The sequence below is a fragment of the Salarias fasciatus genome, assembly GCF_902148845.1.
Source record: "Salarias fasciatus chromosome 7 unlocalized genomic scaffold, fSalaFa1.1 super_scaffold_4, whole genome shotgun sequence".
NCBI classification, from domain to species: domain Eukaryota; kingdom Metazoa; phylum Chordata; class Actinopteri; order Blenniiformes; family Blenniidae; genus Salarias; species Salarias fasciatus.
This window is the reverse complement of record NW_021941229.1, coordinates 10133794-10150848: the sequence shown is the minus strand read 5'-3', so window position 1 is coordinate 10150848 and position 17055 is coordinate 10133794. Positions and strand designations below refer to the sequence as shown.

At 42.1% G+C, this 17055-nt stretch overlaps 1 protein-coding gene across 2 annotated transcripts in view; it reads left to right on the top strand.

Annotated features, from left to right (window-relative positions):
* The first annotated feature begins 523 nt into the window (after nt 1-523).
* The window catches only part of lpar1 (lysophosphatidic acid receptor 1), a 36036-nt gene continuing 19504 nt past the window's right edge, over nt 524-17055 (top strand). Inside the window, exon 1 of one of the 2 annotated variants that reach the window (XM_030085358.1) lies at nt 524-823. The gene's annotated coding sequence lies outside the window, so the exon portion shown is untranslated. Of the gene's footprint in view, nt 828-17055 lie in introns of both variants that reach the window. The other variant, XM_030085359.1, reaches the window with a different exon arrangement.

The following is a 17055-nucleotide window of genomic DNA, read 5'->3' as shown; positions in this document are numbered from 1 at the left end:
CTCTCCCTCCTCTCTCTCTCTCTCCCTCTCTTAACAAGTTGCTGCTGAAAAAAATGTGTTTCCAATTAGGCTCTGAGGGAGAGAGAACAACTCTCAATGGCAACCAATACTAGAAAATTCACAAAAAAGCCATTGTCATTTTGCATAATCTTATCTTCCCAGTTCATAAAAATAACTGGAAATATATATATTTTTTAAAATGAATGCATATGATGCAGATAAACTCTTTTATATATGCAAAAGAAAAAAAAAACTTTTGAGAGGAAGTCGCTCACATGTTTTTACCATTAAAATAATGAACTCCTGATTAAAATGAGCCAATTCTTGCGCACGTGACGTCGCCAGTAGACAAAGGTCCCGTCTCGTGCAGGGTGTGTGTGTGTGTGTGTGTGTTAGAGAGAGAGAGAGAGAGAGAGAGAGAGAGAGAGAGAGAGAGAGAGAGAGAGAGAGAGAGAGAGAGAGAGAGAGAGAGAGAGAGGAGAGAGAGAGAGAGGAGCAGAGCCAGCGCAGAGCGGCACGGAGACGCAGCGGAGCAGCATCACGGCTTCAACATCTGGGGGAGAAATTCAAGACATTTCACTAAACACGGGAAGACCAGGAGAGAAAACGGACTGACTGCTGTTGGGAATGTTGCTTTTCTGCCCGGACATAAAATGAAAGGGTTACCTGGCTGTATTCTGGGTTTGGAGTCACAGTTGCGCATGCAGGCAGAGTCTCTCTGAGGAAATTCACGCACAGTCAAACTCCGAGCGGGACATCCAGGCACCAGTCAGGGAGTAAGCTGAACCACCTACACACCGCTTGATCTGGAAAGCAAGACGACGTGAGTATCCATCTTTCCACTACTTTTTCTTTTTGAACCGATTTGTCACATTTGGCCCCACTGGAAAAGAGAGCGATGCGTTATTCCCATATTTCCGACTACTACGCCCCTTTTACGCACGGGTCATCTGGGCATCTTTTACATAATCCTAAGTGTACCTGCCACGTAGACGCGGCGTGCAGAGGTTTTCGGTCCAGATAAAGGCTTTGATGGCAGAAGCAGATGCGTAAAAGTCTGTGCGCGCTGTTATTTCAGCGCGAAGACGCGCAATTGCGCGTATTGACAGGGTGAGAAGAGGGACGCGGCTGGAATGAAAGGACTTGTTGCGCCAGAGCTGGGCTCCTTATCAAACTGTGGGACTTGTAGAAGGGAGGGGAAAAAACGGGCGTTGGGTCTTGGAGTAAAAAGAAAAAAACAACAAATCTGGCATCTGTCTTGATTCTCCACGCTGATTTGCACTTGGAGAGTGTGTTTGGAGCTTTCTGATAGATTTTCCTACCCTGTCTGTCTCCCAAATATTTCACCCGCTCCACATGCACTTCAAAACAACTTGTCAAAAATCTATTAACACAATTGAGATGTCAGTGAGAGCAAGGATTCAGACCGGCAACTCTAGAGATGGTCCTCAGACATTTCTTGTGGCGTTTGGCGTCTGCCCAAAGCACACGCCTTGATGCTGCGTGCTGCTGGCAGGAGTCAGTCCATCACACTCAGTCCCTGAAATAACTTCTTCTCAAAGCCTGCGAGATATACGACACTGGAAAAACTGATGATCTAGTTCAAGATATGAAGAGTTGCTGATGGACGAAATTCCGGCTGACAGACTTCACCTCTCCTTCAACCTGGAGGAAGATTAATGGATCCAAACTGTGAAATCAGACAAGATGGTTCGGCTTCAAACACTGCATAGTGCTCAGACGCTTTGTTTTTTGCCCCTAAATATCGATTGATCTCAATCCAGTGTAGAGTTGTGGGGGCCGATCCAGCTGAACGTGGATGAGGGCAGGACACACCCGGAGCAAGTCCTCAGTTCATCACAGGATAAATACACACTCACATTCACATCTGAGGCTGATTTAGAGCCACCATCTGAAAGAGAACTCATGATTTTGGAAGAGTATGCAAATTCCACAAAGAGAATCAAACCGGTGATTCTATAGATCGCTGAGGTGACCAGCTGAACCTCTAAATTAAAAAAAGTTTGTTTACATTTGTGCAAACTTCCCTTATAATTGAAACAGCGTGGATTTATATCTGAAACTGAACGTCAAACAAGTTGCCTAACGATGCATTTTGTTGGATCTGTTTGTGTTTTAAAGGAAACAGGTATTTATTATCTCAAAACAGCTCTGATGGTTTATTTGAGGAGCATTGCACAGCAGCATTTTAAAGGCTTTCCCTTCTTTTTTGTGGCGGTTGATATATTTGACAGTTGCCTGACTGCTTTCAAACTATCTCAGGGGACAATTTCTAATCTCCACTGAGACCTCTAACATTTCACTTAACTCTCAGACTAAATATCCATCTGAACATAAACCATCTCACATCTTGAGAGGAGAGACAAACATTCAACACACTTTTTTTTTTAACTCTTGCCTTTATCTCTAATGAGGCACACAAGTAGTGCTACAGAAGTGAAATTAAAGTCTCTAGAGACCAAGGGATGGATTTATGTTTCTTTATGCATGGTCCCAGGGTTTCAGAGGTGGGAAACACTTTTTGTAATATTTTTTTTTCTGTTCTGGTTAGTTTGGTTGCACACAAAATGAAACTGGATACTGGATGATATAATAAACGGCAGTTTTCTGATCTTTTCATAACTCTTCCATTTAAGATTACAAAAGCTCTACCCCCGTTGTCTTTCACGTCATATTACAGCCTTTGTATTTACCTAAGCTCCCACAAACATGACAGCGTCGGGGTTTGTGCTCCACCAAAGTGGTTTTTAACTGAGTCCAAGGGTCTGCTGTAAAAGCAACCATATGCTCGCTACATGCTGTCATTGCTCTTTTGATGTCGGCCTAATTAACACTCATCTGGGTCTCAAATGGTTTGTGTGTGTGTGTGTGTGTGTGTGTGTGTGTGTGTGTGTGTGTGTGTGTGTGTGTGTGTGCTAGTGTGTTTATCTGCGTATTCCCAAGGCAGAGGGAGAATTGTGTTTACCTACCACCTACTGCCACACAGCTCAGGGGCTCTTTGATGCTATGGGGGGAGTGTGAGGGCATTTTGACCCATGCTGATAGGATAGGTCAGTCAGGACTCTGAGCAGTGTTTTTTTTTTTTTTTTAATTAATTAAGCACTTTATGGATCTGTGTTTTTGATTTTGGACCAGCCAGATTTTAAGATGCCCTTGAATGAGTCACATTTGTTGAGTGTTGCCTGCAGCTCATATTGTTGATCCTAGGCTGTTTGATGTACTGCAGTCACATGTGCACTGGTTGAAAAAAAAAAAAAAGTACCAGCCACTTTTAATCGGGAAAAAAAAGAGACCAGCAAATATAAAACTTCTTTTTTTTAATTAACACATTCTCATAATGAAATGGATATTTCAATGTCCACTCACTTCTTAAAAGTCCAATGCTGTCATGATTTCCATGAAGACACTTGTTGATTTATGAGTTTAAATTTGTTTTTGAAATAATATTTTGTTGGTTTTGAGCAACACCAGACAAAACGTGCTTGCCAATAGAAAACGGACACTATTCAGTTGAAAAGCACCGTGTTTATGCTTGGATCGGCAGTTTATTGATTAAATATCCAGTGATTGATCCATCCATTCATTCTACCCTCAGTGCTTCATCAGCTTTCTTCTTTCTTTCCAATGTGAGAGTTGATAGGTCACAATGAACAGTACACGCCCAGTATGTCCGAGTATTATGTTTTTAGCATTAATACATGTAGATGATTGAATAACATTGCCTTTTTTAAGATATTAATGCAATTAAAACAGAAAATATCTCAAATTCAGTGTTGTTTTGACCAAGTTAAATCACCAATATGAAAATGTACCATTTAAAAAACAATCAATAAATAATGTGTTCATGTCAAAAATATCCAACTTGACTGGATCTTTATAACGTATAATAAGAGTATTTGCTTTTGACAGCTAATGGGGATGTTTTGCATTGAGGAAGCCAAACTGATTGAACATGACAGGAACAGACTGCTCCTCCATCTCGAAGAGTTAAAGGCAGCGAGTCTTTTGCTCTGCCTTGCATTCAAAGCAATAGATAAGACGATAAATATTAAGCTCCCTCTCGTGCAGTGTTTGACTTCAAGTTCTGAAAAGACTCCTCCAAACAATGTCCCGGCTGATTTGTAAGTCACCGGGTCTTCAGAATCTGTCTGCGCCTCGGGAGTTTTCCCTCTCTGTGGTTTCTCCGTCCTAAAATCGCATTAAGTCACCATGGATATGAAGCCTCAGCGCTTCAAGTACGAGGACAGGACGGTTCGCAGGGGCTCCTGGTTTCTCCAGCAACCGCGGAGGCGGCGCGGGCTATTAGTTTTTTTAAAGTTCCCACCGACAGACTACGAAAAACACTCTTGCACGAAAGTTATTCCACAACTTGAGGGATGCCGCAGAGCCGCAACACAGTTTCAGGGGCGAAGTTGACGCGTCTGACTTCTGACCTTCTTGATCAAACTAAACAGAACTCCCACTGCACGGACTTAGCGTCTCCCCCCGACGATGGCTGTTTTATGTTTCCCCACATGAGCTCGGACATCCGTCAAGAGAGCGGGTCCTTGAAACATCTGTGTTGTGATTACTGAAAGCATGATCTCTCCTCCCCCCCCTGTCTAAGAACCCACATTCCACCCATTCTTACCACAAACTTTTGAGATTGCTTCCACATTCAGGCAGGTAAAAAAAAATGTATTCCTCTCAAGCCTTATGATCAAGAATCTTATAGAAAGTGTATTCATTTTTCTCCTCAGACATGAAAAATTCTACTATTCACTTTTTATTTTCTCTCTATTTAAAAGATGTCTTTTCTTGCATTTCCTCCTTAAGTGCAGAGTGTGTTCTTTGTAAAACCGTTTCCGCTTATTCAACTGCTCATTGTGGTGAGGCACCTTTCATCATGCAAAAGTTCTTCAGGAAATACAGAAATTGAAATAGTTCTGTCACTTAGTGAGTAAACAACTATGCCATCCTTTTGCAGCGTTGCATGATGGGAATGACGTTCACAACTCAGGGTGTAATGCTGTAGTTCCTGTAGCAAGGCAGACCTTGGAGTTTAACATACTCCAATACAAATGCATATAATACAATGTTGTTTTGATTTTATTAAAATCAGCAAACTGTTCACTAAAACATCTGAAAAGAAAGGATGCAAACTTTGGAGAACTGAAAAAAGGCTGAAGCTACTTTGATAGAAAAGAGGTAGAATCACTGATATCTGATAGATAGATGGTCATTCCCCAGGGGCATAGCTATTTTTATAGAAGCAAAATGTGCTTAAAATGAAAAAGTTTTTTTAAGCAAATTTTAAGACCTTAGAAAACGTACTTTTAAGGTATGTTCAACAGAGGAGTAAAACGCCCATCTGGAGGAAGTGTGGCTGGATGAGCTGATCAGGCAGAGGAGTGTTCTCTGGAGTGTGGCATTCAAATCTAGAAATAAAGGTCGAAGTCCTAAATATTCCTCCTCAATTATGCAAGAAGATATAAATATTTCAGACTTTGTTCCTGAATGAGACAAAGTGGTTGTGGTGCGTAAACTCAACCAAGCCTGTAATAAAATGAACAAGCTTATAGCCGTCACTGCTCCTCTTCACCATTCAGTCAGATGCAAACTTTAAGATGTTTCCAAGATGAGTGGAAATCATCTTATTGTTTTAGTCACTGCTCAAGTTTGATGCTAACTTTGTATACCAGAAATATTTTTCTTCTCCTTCTTTTTTCTATTTTGGGACATGTGTTCAGCTCATGTCTCTCAAGCCAGAAAACTTCTCATCTCTCTCTGTCAGACTATCCTGCTCGCTATCTTGTGAAGACGGAGGCTGAAAATAAGAGAAAACGTCGTGTTATCTCTGAATGCCCTGCAGGAACCACACGTCACATCCTTGCAGTGCATTCAGCATATCCAGATGGCTCAGAGACGTGCAGACAGACTCTGAGAAAATAGGGAAGATAATGAGAAAGAAGCACATCAGAGAGACAGGGAGACAGGAAAGAGTCTCTGATCTACAGACAGACCCAGATGGACATCAGTTTGGCATTAGGATACTTGGTGTACCTTTTATTCTGCAGACTGTGACTGATCACTTGCAGTTGATCAGCCCTGCGGCTCTTTTACTGTTCAAGGAGACATTGAGAAATTCTGAATGAAATGAAAACTATTGTACACGTTGCACACAATATAACTGAGGTTGGAAGCATGTAAATTTACCCGTCTGCACTTTGTTAAACAATTACAATTTCAACCAGACAAAGAGATTTAAGAACTGAAGCAGGAAAAGAACAGTGGTTTATGTAACATACAGCTTTCCATAGAGAGGTAGATTCTCGCTTCATGATCTCATAGTCCTAAATTTTAACATGACTCCTTAATTTCCCACTCATGGTGTAAATGTCTGTCTTTTCACTCGACAGATTATGTAATTTATACTCTACATCACTGTTGTTATCTGATGTTCACTGACAGCTTTATACATCTTGTTTGAGGTTACGGGCTTGTTTTGTTTTTTTAAGAATAAAGAAAAGGTCAAGATGGCAGTAAAGTGCTGAGCACAGTGACCAGAAGCTCTAATCGGGTGCAGGTCAAGCAGGAGACGAGTCAGGAATCAGGTTTGGCCTCATTGGAGAAAAATCAGTCTCGTTCTGGCTGATACTGTACCAGCTTCTGTGTACAAAAAAACATAAAAAACATGCATTTGGTTTAAAATACTCTGAATTGACTTCTCGAACTCCAAAATAGAAAGAGGAACCGAAATCTGCAAAAATAAGCTAATCATTTTGAAAGTGAAATGCAGCGCTGCGTACTGTACACTGTTAGTGTGCTTTCACTGCCTTTTTAAACAGGGTAGGAGTGATACCCATTTGGTTTGGGGGTTAAGTTGATGACATGCATGAAGAGTTCAAACTGTGCGCTGCATTTTCTTACAAATTGAAATTCTATCGATCAGTGATTCAATTACTAATTTGCGAACCTGATTATTTTAAAGTAAGGAGAAGTCAGACTCTCTACGGAACGCTGTGGTCACACAAATTGTGGTCAAATGTTTCCCAAAAGGTTCTGACTGTGCACAGTGGAGAAGTTTCACCTTTCAGTGTGACACATACCTGATGCATCCAGTCAGGACAAAGCCTGAATGCTTCGGGGTCGGCCCAGCCTGGCCCGCCACTTCAGCCACTGAGGAGCCTTTGTGGGGAAACCTCAGGAGGCAGCGCACAGCGAACGGGCTCTGAATGAATTTTAAAAGGATCTGCCAAAGCTTAGAGACTCTGCTACAGCCTGAAGCAGCAAAGGTTGCCAGTGGGGCTTCTGAGAAGTAGAAAACCTGAATCCTTATGTAATCTGGATGTCAGCGCTAATTGTTAATACCTTCTTCAGATTTGAAATTCGTTTTTTTTTTTTTGGGTGGAAAAGAAGTGAAATAACAAAGTCTTGAATACTGTCACTAGTCATCACAGATTCTCTCCTAATTATCCTACCTACTTTTCCTCTTCTGAACTCTTGGTATCTGCTGTTAAAGTACAAATTAAACGGTCTTGCTTTCTCCGGCAAACCAGTAACAGAGTGAAAAGTGAAACAAGCTCAGTTGGACTGAGGTCAAACTCCTCAGCTACATTCCTGTGCCTGGTCGTAAAAGCTCCCCGGTTGTCTCTTCTCAGCGGAAAAAAAAATATTGTCCCTCTGGATTGTTCTCATATTGAGTTGAGAGGGCTCTGGGGAACGGCGTGAGACGCCAAGTTGTGATATATGGAATACACAATATTGACTTCAAAGCTGCAAAATAACTTTAACATAGGATATTATACCACAAAAATGAAGCATCTATAGAAAATGTCCCAAATAAAGATTTAGGAATCCAAAAGTGTAGCATTGATTATAACTTCAGTGCGGCCACTTGTTTCTCTTCATTTCACAGCGTTAGCAGTTGTCACAGGGCGGAGTGTGAACAGATGAATCTGAGGAACGCTTTGGAGAAGGGATCTGAAACCTCTGCGGGCCACACTGACGCAATGCTCATATTGCAGCGGGGCTCTCCGGTGATGCAATCTGCAGAATCTGTCTCTAATAGAGTGATTTCATGAGGGGACGGCCATACACACCCAGAAATGAGCCGCTGACAAACCTGACACACTCGGTGGAAACTGCTCGTCTGCAGCCAGTCGGCGTTAATTACAAGTTCGGTTAACCTCACCAAGCCGCTTTTTCTAATAGATATTACACAACAAGAAGTTTTTAATCATGTCAACATTTCCATGTGGTGCTTTTCATATGTTAGAAGTACATATTTACAAGCATGGTCCACCGACTGGATCGGAAATGCAATAGTTGTAGGTTGACGTCATGATATTTGCATATTCATGAAGGCAAACAGGTGAAGCTGCTTATTGGAGGGAAACACTTCAGTAACTGTACTTTTGGACTTTTTTTTTTTTTCCAAATTCTCAAAAGAAAAACTGAGAACAAAGTTTTCCTTTGAAAGATTTTGAAAACCTTGGAATAGCCAGGAGCTTTTTCTCAGTTTCCTTTGGTTTGAGGTTTTCTTTCTTCCCAGACTGTAGGAAGACAAAACACATCCACTACAAATCCTGCCAGCTGCCAGACACGCCCACCCGTCACACTTATCTGTCTGCGGCTATCAAAGGCTTCAAGGAGTAAACACACACAGAGTGCAATGTGCAAATGGATTTTCTGTTCACGAGCATGCGTAAGTGGCAAAGTTTTTAAACTGTTCTGACTGATGTATGAATCTGTTGTCTTGGTAACATCTCATGATTCTTCTGTCTCCATCGCTTATTGTACTGGTGTGTTACGTGCTACAATGACCTTTCTTTTTCTCCAAACAAACAAAACGCTCCTGTTTTTCCATTCATATCAGGTTCCTTCTGAACCGCCTCTTTACTCCCGTGCACCTGATTGAAATGAACACGCCGCTCGCGGGCCTCTGCAGGGCTCCGTGACCCTCTTCATGCGAATCAGGTGCGTGGGAGCAAAGAGGCAGCCCAGACCTCCTCCATCTCCTGGGTGGGATTAAGAAACTCTTCGCTCATACGTTTTTGAAATGCAAAAAGCAGTCTCAAACTGCACCGGTGCTACCGAGGCATTCTTAAGGATTTGTTCTATGGTTCCACTTTTTTTTTTCCCTAAGCGTTAGCTCAGCTTTACCTAAACATGTGGAACAGATCACAGTGGAAAGAACTTAAAGCTTATTAGTAGTACATTCGTCAAATGAAAAGGTGTGTTATGTGCTGCGCCGCAGATGATCGCCTCCGAGCCGGTTCTCAGATCGTCACTCCGCTTTCAGAGCTCGGGAGTAAATTCATAGGCTTAAATATAATAAAATGACTTTTCCGTCTTTGTTTTTGTATACTCTACCGATCTACTCTTCTGGAAATTCTTCATCGGGAGCTGGTTGGGGGTCAAAGGTCACGTTCCGGGACGCCTGCTTTCTCTAACTGCACTGTTATTTATCATGCTGTTCATTATTGAGTAATCACATTTATATTCTGTGACTTTTTAACGAAACAGAAGCTGCAGAAACAGTCTCTGTGTAACTTGGCAGCGGTCAGTGCGCTCCTTCTCCCCGGGGAGTAAAACATTATCCAGTCGACCAAGAGCAGATGCTCTCAGAGTGCGCCTGTCGATCATGTGATGATTTCTTTTTCTTGCGCTGCAGTGCGCTTTTTTCAATATTTCTGCAGTCAACATCAGATTTTCTAGTTCATGTTCACAGATATTCTAAAAGAATGTCTAACATGTTGATGGATTTGATGGTATTTGAGGTTTTTGTGCGCTGAGATGGACGTCCTGCGGTGGTCTCAGGGGTATCACCCGCTGACGAGCTGTGAATCAGCCCGACACGGCTGCAGTCACACATGAGTCAACGCCAACTCTCAATCCAGCCCTTGTCCCGAGCACTCGCTCGCTACGCAGCAACTGTTGGAGAGTATGTGCGAGTGTGAGGGTGTGTGTGTGTGTGTGTGTGTGTGTGTGTGTGTGTGTGTTTGGTGGTGGGAGGGAAGTTTGTGTGCACTCGCCTGTGATGTTGGAGAGAAAGTGAAGAGAATGAGAGTCTATGTGTACGAGTGTTTGCGTGCACTCTGGATCGCAGAAGTCCTGTTTCTCTGCTTTCTAGGGTGGGAGTCTGGGAACAATGGGCACATTGTAAGGAGGGCTGGCAAAGACGGGGGGGGGGCCGGGAGGTAGCAGGGGTGGAGGAGAAGCAGCAGCAGCAGCAGGAGGAGGAGGAGGAGGAGGAGGCAGGGGAGAGCTGAGGGGAAGAGGGATGGCTGAAGATAAGTGCACGGGAGAAAAGACAGGAGTTTAAAGGACAGTGGAAGGAAGATGAGGAAAGAAGGGGAGTTATGGAGGATGAAGTGAAGAGAGTTGAAATAAAGTATTGGAATTGATGAGATGAGATTTCTTTATTGTCGTTTTTTCAATGCACCCAGCAAAATAAACTGAATTGCCAGTTAAGGTAATATATCAGGGTTTTATGATGCATGCATACAGTAGCAGCAGGGAGCTGTTATTCTGTCTGCCGGGGTGGGAGGGACACCAAGTTGCTCCCCAAGCGTTAAAGGAACTGAGATCCACGACACTAAGTCTTCTAAGAACTGCATTTTAAATGCATACATACTGAAGCAGTGTGCTGTGCTACTGAAGAGACGGTCATTCAGTCCATATATCACACTGCGATGGCAAATACTGTTGACCCCAGGTATGAGAAACTGATAATTGGTCATCAATTCATTAGACGTAAACACAGATGTGAGTTTTACTGTAAAAACTCAGCTGCTGCATAATCTGCAAGCGTTCAGAGAAGCGACTTTCTATCGCTTCCACATGTTCCCTCTGTCTCTCATAACTCCTGCACATCAAAGCCGGCTTTGAAAAATGCCCCGGTTTAATGTTGCAATTCATTTTAAAAACCAGCAATAGTTTCACATTTTTAGAAAGCAGATGTTAATTCTGCTGCATATTAAGAGAATCATTTTTCCCTCATAGTTATTTATCCATTGCTGATATTACTCTCACATGCTTCTTTTCTTAATTAATAATTCTTCCAACGTTGAAAAACCTCAAACTGAGAAATTATTGGGAATTACCATGCTGATAAATTGTGGTGAGCAATAAAGCATCTGCATTTTTGAGTGATCTGCAGATTAACTATTAAGTCCTTAAAAGAGAAATTTCATCAGAACTTGACCTCACTTAGGAGATAATGGATTTGCAGACATAATTCATGCATCTGTGCAGACTGTTGGGAACAAATGAGCTGTAGATCAGTTTGAAAGGGATGGAAATATGACTGGAGACTGTGCAGTCTGTAGTAAATTGCCAGCCTCGGTATAGAATCTCAGATCATCGGCCAGACTTTCGTCTGAATGATGATTAACACAGATTAAGTTGAACTCTGTGGAAAGATAATATGCCGCTCTGTGCTGAATCTTTTAAAGCTTCACTTCTTTCAGGACAGTTTTAAAAATGGCTTCCATAGAGCTCCATGTGATGATAAATAGTTGGGAGTTGAGGAAGAGACCTCAGCTTGCGATATAGTTTAACCTGGCTCATCTCAGAGTGGATTTATCTCAGTGAAGAACAGACTTAGGAACTGATATGAAAACATACTCTACTTTATACGGTATAGACTCATAGAGCTCTCTCTCTCTACTTATTCTTCACTGAAGGAAGATATCAGGCACTTATTAAGTCACAAAACTAACTTAGAAATGGACCTGAACAAACATTTGATTTTACAGCTTCAGCACTTTATTGGTTGTGATGGAATATACTGTATATAATATTCAAGAAAATTCTGATTTTTCTCAAGTTTGCTTTTTTATTTATGGTTATTTAGTTTTGTTGTTGTATTTTACCACTCTGGAGTAAAATTTTATGTTATTTTTTAAATTGTTACAAATTCACTTTCCAGTTGGATTACACCGTCATAAAAGCAGGATTACATCAGGCAGAAATACGACTATTGCTAATATTAAATTATTGTGAGGCTGGAGAGGTGGTTAGTATTATTCATCAGGAACATTCAGGGTTCATGTCCAGGCTTGAGGGCCGTCCTGTGCAGAGTCTGCATGTTTGTATTACGTGTGAACATCTTCTCTTCCTCAGTCCAAAGGATTCGAGGTGAATAAGCGACTCTAAATTATCTGTACTTGTGAATGTGACGGGACGATTGCTTGTCTTCCTTGGTTTGCCTGTGAACACTGAGTCAGCTACAGTATGTCCTGCTTCATGAATACAGATGATGGATAAAGTAATCATTCATCATCAGGATCACAGTAGAAGCATTTGTTTATATAACCCGACTTTGAAAGCGTTGCCCTCTGGTGACAATTGAAATGAGGGTATTGTTCTCCTCTTATGAGATGTTTTGAAAGCCCCTCAATTCACCCTGACCTGCTGGGATAATGCTCATTTCCTCATCTGCCTCTGTCAGGATGCTGCTGCTACAAAACATTATTGACGACTTCTGCCTTTTGGTTGGAGGACGCTTCACTTGGACATCCAGTCTTTAAAGCTTTTCAAACGGCAAGCCGTGATTCCCAAAAAATTATGTTGACGGATTGCAGTGATGTGACACAGTTTACTCCTCCATCTTGCCGTCTTTGCTCAGGTGAATAGAGGTTGTCAGAACATGTAGGAGTGTGAGATTGAACTAAGAGTCTATTAGACACATTAATGCATGGACGCCGTCCTGCTGCTGACGCTTGAGTTACGGCTTCACGTCTCACATGCGCGGACTCCAGGGTGGTCCTCTTCATAGCCTGTCAGAAATTTACAACCACCCACCCACACACACACACACACACACACACACACACACACACACACACACATGCATGCACAAATGTGCACACACATACACGCATACTCGATCTCAGTCTTTAAACACTGTGCAAGACTTTTTCACTCTCTGCTGCAACCAACAACCAAGCAGAGTGTGTGTTGACACACACTTGAGCCTCGCTGGGTTGGATACATCATGTAAACACACACACTCCCCCACATTCCTGTCCCCCTCCTGCACACAATTTATTCGAAATAAAGATATAAAGTTCATCATTTATAATGTGCAGATTCAGTATACATATCCAGGTGCGCTGCAGGCGCACGGGAAGCTGAAATCCCCTCTTTGGAGTTTTCTCTGTTGCTCAATCCTTCCCTACAACACACACGCACACACACAGTGACAGGCTTGCCGTTGGGGTTCGATGAAAGTGTTGGGAACGTGCACGGAGAGGCCACTGACACTTCCTGCACTTTTCCAGCGCTGACGACCGGCCCCGGGCATCTAATGCCTCGCTGACGGCTCCCGACAGACGTTTAATGGCCAGAAACCACAGATGACAATCTGAAGAGATGGAGCTTTCATCTGCTGCGGTGTTTGTCATCGGAGCTCTGTCGCTGTGGTTTTATCCTGCATTAGTGCCGCCGCCGTCTTTCAGCTGTTCGGCGCGATTCTCCTAATGGATGAGTTGTTGCTTTAAAAGTTTATCAAAGGAAATGATCAATGCTACAAGTTTAAAGTAGTTCACCGCAGACACCAGGGTCGAGATAAAACTTACGAGTCTCATTTGAATGCTTATCATAATACCCATTTTTCATTGTTTTTAAGAACTGAGGAAAATGAACAACTGTAAATAGAGACGTTTGCAGATGCAGTATAATTGTGTGCTGATTTTAAAGGATTTGAAATGATATAGCTTTCAGGTTAATTGTCCACAGCAGCTACAGCAAGAGACTCACTTCCCACTTTGTATCTGCCATAATTAAAATGATAAATGTTACAGTGTTGATCCAGAAGGGAGTGAGAGCAGTATAACCAGTGGAAAAAAAAAAAAAAATCAAGCTACTTGTGCAAAATAATACTTCACTTCTATTATGTATCTTGTGCATCAGTGATCCTCGGCTTGTTTATGGCTTCACACCCCTTTAAGCGCCGTGCCAGCCCACTATGTCATATTAACAGAGGAACTGGAATCATATTATTCAACCTGGTTGATTTGTGCAACACAGATGTTAAGGAAGGCTGTATGAGTGGATGGTGTAATATGGCAACAAAGAATGCGGAGATAAAGTCCTGTCTAGAGAGCTACTCCACCAACAGATCATACAACGCATATCTGAAAACTGCCTCCTCTCACATATATAATACACTTAATATGCTTTTACTTGTGTTAAGTTGTAATTTTTCATCTGAATGTTAGACCTCCTTTATTATCACAATGAATTCATCGCATCATTACATTCAGTTCTGATTAAAATATGTAAACTACAGTTGTTCACTTTTTTGGAGAATAAAGTTAAATAGAATGGAATAGAAATATTTTATTCAATTGAAGAAGTAATATTAACTGATAATAGATAGAGGGCTGAGCTGAGCGGTGACTGGTGTAAGCATAGAGGAATGAAATGAACAGGAAAAACACAACAACTGTAGCAGTTAAAGAGTCTTATTGCCACAGTAATGATCCTGTGGCGCCGTATTGCATTTGTCATGATTTCTTTCCAAAAACGTCAACAGGCGAGTACAGGGCATTCTGGGAAAATGTCTGTCCTGAATGGATGAATGGACAGATGGAGGATCTGGAATGTATGTTTGCGTGGACCCTGCCATGGATTGATGACCTGTCCAGGCGGCCTCTGGGCTTTGGTCCAGTGTCGGCTGAGAAGCTCCAGCAGGTGGAGGAGTGTGACGAAGATGACCTTTATTCCCTGTACGGACGAGCGGGGAAAAAATTAATAGATAAAAAAAGTACTGACAATCTATATCTGTGTGTGTGTGTGTGTGTGTGTGTGTGTGTGTGTGTGTGTGCGCGCGTGTGTGTGAGAGTGAATGCTGAGCTACTCTAAAGCCTACATGAAGTTCAATAAACTTTGGATCGGCCACAGTGGTTAGAGTGCTCACCTCACAGGATTAAGAGGTACAGAAGATGGATGGATGGATGGATGGATGGAAGGAAGGAAGGTCTGGTCATCAATCAAATACAAGCACAGAGTTAACCATGTTGCTCTGTCATTACTATCTCCTGTGTTTCTTTGTTGACTTGCCCTTGAAAACACAATGTGGAGAAATTAAGCCGATACTTCCAGCTATAATTTAATATAGCTAATAGCGCTTTATGCTGCTTTTTCACTGAATGAAATAACATTTTATTGGCAGTCCAAGCAAATATGGCCGCAGATGGAGGTCCTTATCTTTCCCCCCTGAGGACATTAGAGATATGAACCAAATCCAGAAAACCGCTTGTTTAATTTATTCGGACTTCCTTTATGTGGGTGCTCTGCCATGTCTAATATGAGCTCGTTCTGGATCAAGAAGTCACAGATACTCTGGAGCGGTCCAACATGTTCTTGATGCTTGGGTTACGACAGAAAATGCACCAAATTTAGATGTTATAGGACCATCAAGCAGAAACGCATTCACTGGATAATTCACAGCGATTTCCCAGCATCATGTAACTTTTCTTCTATATCAGAGCCTCCAGCCAGTTTATGACCAATGGCGCGTGTCGTCGAGGTGCAGCAGTTTAAATGCATTTTTGGCAGAATTAAGCTTTCCTATCTTTCAACACTGCCTCATTACCCCGGAGTATCCTGGATTTTCCCTGAGAATTTTGGAGAGGTGAGGGCTGGGGCGGGCTTTCTAACGTTTCACATTCGTCCAGTGGAGAGGAGGAAAAAATGCTTCATCGCGTTTGCAGTGCAAATTGGAAGAGTGTGTGTGTGTGTGTGTGTGTGTGTGTGTGTGTGTGTGTGTGTGTGTGTGTGTGTGTTGCATCAGTGCAGAGACAAAAAAAGACTTTGGAGATCTGGGTGATCATTAGAGAAAGAAAATCAACAAAAGAGGATTTCCACAAGAACTTTGACCTTTGACCCGGAACTTCTAATACTCACTTTCTTTTTCTAGTTCCTTCCTTCTCTCTTGACTTTCTCCTTGGCACACACACACACACACACACACACACACACACACACACACACACACACACACACACACACACACACACTACTCTCGCCCTGAGGTCCTGTTTCCGGTCTGGGGTGCATGAGAGAGACTAACCAGCATCTGTGTGGGACTGGAGCTTATTGCACAAGCACACACATGTTTCTGTGAGCATTATTGTGTGTGTGTGTTTGTGTGCTTGTGTGTGTGTGTGTGTGTGTGTGTGTGTTTATGAGCTGATCCTGAGGATAATGCTGCTGCTGTTTCTGCTCCGTTTTCCCAAATGCATTTTTTTTATGAATGCATAAACACTCTGTAAACTTCAACCAGATGAAAAAAAAAAAAAAAAAAAAAAAAAATTGCTGTTTTTTGTGTCGTGTCACACTGAGGTGTATTCATACAAGTACACTCCGGCACACACACATCAAGCAAGCATGCATACATACACAGAATCGCACAACACTCATGTTGACAGAACAAGTCTTGTTTCAAACCAACTTAAACTCTTTTGCTTCTCCAAAGCTTCTGTTCCTGACGCAACAATGGTTTTCTTTTCCATGTATACGAAATGCTGCTGGCGCACACACGTGCACACGCACATCACCACCCATTGATTCTCAAACCAATGTGGGGGGATTTTCAGGTTTTTTCCATGTTTCAGGAGCTGGCTCTCGTCAGTGCATTTCCCTAAAGCTTCTCTTTGTATTGAATGTTATGAAAGCGGAATATAAGTGTTTTCCTGAAGCAGAGATTAACTCGTTCTTGACTGAAGGATGAAAACAGCTCAGAAAAGTGAACACAGAGGCTATTCTACTTAGTGCAGGCTGATTTTGTTTAGGTAATTCCATGTAAACGGATAGCAGGAAATACAATAAAGGCCACTTTGAAGAGGAAATTCTGAATGAATGTGATCACAAACAAGAAGCACTTCTACAATTACATATAATTTTATTCAATAATAAATATTTCAGCCCAGATCCTCTCATCTGGACAAGACATTTATCACCATACTGGAGATTAACCGTCTTTATATCTTCACATTTCCTAAAGAAAACAGCAGCTCCATTATGTTTGGAGTTATAACTTTG